This window comes from Cynocephalus volans, chromosome 14 (assembly GCF_027409185.1).
Source record: "Cynocephalus volans isolate mCynVol1 chromosome 14, mCynVol1.pri, whole genome shotgun sequence".
Classification (NCBI taxonomy): Eukaryota; Metazoa; Chordata; class Mammalia; order Dermoptera; family Cynocephalidae; genus Cynocephalus; species Cynocephalus volans.
Window position 1 is genome coordinate 21,783,265 of NC_084473.1, and position 2,991 is coordinate 21,786,255.

The window sequence follows — 2,991 nt, forward strand, 5'->3', positions numbered from 1 at the left end:
TAGAACTACTGAAAATCGAGTTGTATCCCACATGTATGTACAATAAATTATCTTTTAAAACTTTAAAAATTAACTAAAATAAACAAATAAGAGATTTGTGAAGGTTATTTCCCCAGTAGAAAAAAAAAAAGGTGGAGTTCTAGAAGCAGTAGAAAATAAAGCAGGTAAAAGTCAAGGGCCTTAGAAGTTAGGAGTGGCACAATCACTGAGTGGCCTGACCCAGCCAGCAAGTGCAGTGGGCCCCTGCAGATTAACCCCTGTGGTGATGGAGAGCTGGAGGGGAGAGGCAGCAGAGGCAAGAGCAGGGATTGACAAGACAATGACCAGAGCTTGGAATGTGAAGAGAAAACCTTTCCTGTGATCGTATTCTTTTGGAAAGTCCAGGAGAGACGCAAGGAAGAGGAGGTACAAGATTCTGCTATTTTAAAATAGAAACTATTCCTTTAGCATCTCAAGGGGATAACTGAAAAGTTGTCTTTCTCAGAATCTACATGCCAGTAGGGTCATAGGACAGCTAAGTTCTACTGTGTTTGACTATGTGTCTCTATACTTGAAGTATACTTAATATTGTTCACGCGTGCGTGCGTGTGTGTGTGTGTGTGTGTGTGTGTGTGTGTGTGTGTCCAACATAATAGCAAGGATAACTTAATGGCTCAAGTATCTTCATTTTGGAAATTTTCTAATGCTAAGAAGGTGAGCATTGTATATCACAAATATCAAGGTGCCACAAGAAGATGATAAAATCACCTTTAAGATGAGAATTGAGGTCACATGTGTAGGTCCTCCTCTCCTATATCTCCTCATAAAATATCCTTCTGCTAGTTTTGATGTGAAACTTTAGTGATGGGAGAAGACCTGCTGAACTGGAAGGGTCTGTGCCCTGCGGAGGGGGTGGATCGTGTATGTCAGCTCCCCTCACTTGAACTGTGAATGCAGACCGCAGCACCTATGGCAGGGCGTCCGGAGGGACCGCGGTGTCAACGGGCTTTCATTAGACTCTGACAGGCGCATGTTTCTTTTCCTATTGAGTTATCCAAAGACAAAAAGCTGTCTGTGCCTCCAGCACAACAATGAATTTTTTAAGGCCGTCACACATATTTCATTAATGTTTTCTTGCTTCTACAACTCCCTCTTAGAGAGCAGGGGCCATGTGTAAGTGTAACTGTGGTATCCACAAGCAAAGATACTTTGTGATCTGTGGGATTATAAACTTCTTCACTAGACTGTGTGTTCCTTGAATAAAAGGGTTTTATCTTTTATTCATTCAACAAAGATTCATAACCTTATAAAGTAGTAAACAGGGTGGGAGAAGCAGGGGGCAGGGGGCTGCGCACATGCGCAGAAGGGCGCTGAGGTGCCTGGCAGGACTGGCTCGAGTGACAGGACGAGGGACGCGGGGCTTCGATGCAGACCCTGAGTGGAGGGACATCGAGGGCAAGAAAGGTGTCTTGCCGTCAAAGGAAAGTCCGAAAGAATTGGGAAAGGAGGCAGAAAAGGAGGAGCAGCAAGTCCTCCAACAGTCAGAGGTGAAAACGAAATGAGGACAAGACTTTGGAAAAGCTGGAGGATAAAGACAAATTTAAGAGGAGGATGAAGGTGCTGTTGGAATGTAGAGGCAGCGCAGACTGGCTGCATGGAAAGCAGCTGAGCTGAAGAATAAACGTGGAGAAGTCTGGAGATCCCAGGAAAAGATCACGTTCAAGAAGTTACCAGAGCCGATGAGGGCTTGTGGGGAACTTTGCACCTTTCCAAACGAGGGATTCCCCTCTGTGTCGTAATAAACCAACGCTTCAGTGGACTTGCCGGGAAGCTTCCTGATGTCAAATGTATCAAAGCCATTTCGACAACCTGCATACCCAAATATCCTCATAGGAATCTGCTCACAATATTTACTGGGTGATATGAAGACTCAGTTTATTGGTCCTCTGGCGTTGGGGAGCATGAACATGGCAAGAGAGGAGCTGAAATGGAAATTGTCCGGGTTTGCAGCAATCAGCCTAAGAAACCCATTGAGCACACACTGTCCTTCTCAGTACGGACTGTGTTCCCATGCATGGACGTTAGCCACAATGACCTGCTGAACTTCCTTGATGTGACAAATCATCTGGGGTTTTTTAAAAAGTTAAAAAAAACAAAAATGAATCCTTTTGATTTTTAGCTTTCCATAACTATGTTTCAAATCTCATACATTTAAGAAATAATCATTGCTGAGAATTCTATTAATTTCTGGGAACCCTCTTTTTAAATTAACAACATTTCCTTTTTTAAAAAAGTTAAAAATAGCTACTGGTATGGCAAAAATAAATAAAATAAAGTAGCAAAAAATAGCAAACAAAAATAATGAAATAAAATAGTAAACAAAATAAAGTAGTAAACTAAAAGTAGTAAACGTTTACCTTTCTTTTTATTTATTTATTTTTTAATTTTAATTTATCAATATACAATGTAGTTGATTTTCATGTCCCTTTACCAATTCCTCTTCCTCCCTTCCCTCTCCCCCCTCCCCCTGGTCAACATCATATCTGCTCACTTGTCTTAAGAAGTTCAAGGAATTGTTGTGATGGTTGTGTTGTCTTCCCCACCCACCTTGTCTCCCCACCATTTGTTTGCATATTTATTTATTTATTTATTTATTTTTAGCTCCCACAAATAAATGAGAACATGTGGTATTTCTCTTTCTGTGCCTGACTTATTTCACTTAATATATTTTTTTCTAAGTCCATCCACGTTGCTGCAAATGGTAGTATTTCATTCTTTTTATAGCATAGTAGTATTCCATTGTGTAGATATACCACATTTTATTTATCCACTCATCTGATGATGGACACTTTGGCTGGTTCCAACTCTTGGCTATTGTAAATAGAGCTGCAATAAACATTGGGGTACAGGTATCCCTTCTCATGCAACTGACATTCTGTTTTTAAATTTCATTTAATTTTTAATTGACAAATAATTGTATGTATTTATGGAGTATAATATAATGTGACATAT

General features: G+C 40.3%; 1 pseudogene; it reads left to right on the top strand.

Moving 5' to 3' along the window:
* Positions 1-1,334: 1,334 nt before the first annotated feature.
* LOC134362475 (phosducin-like protein 3) lies at positions 1,335-2,081 on the top strand (annotated as a pseudogene).
* The last annotated feature ends 910 nt before the right edge of the window (positions 2,082-2,991 follow it).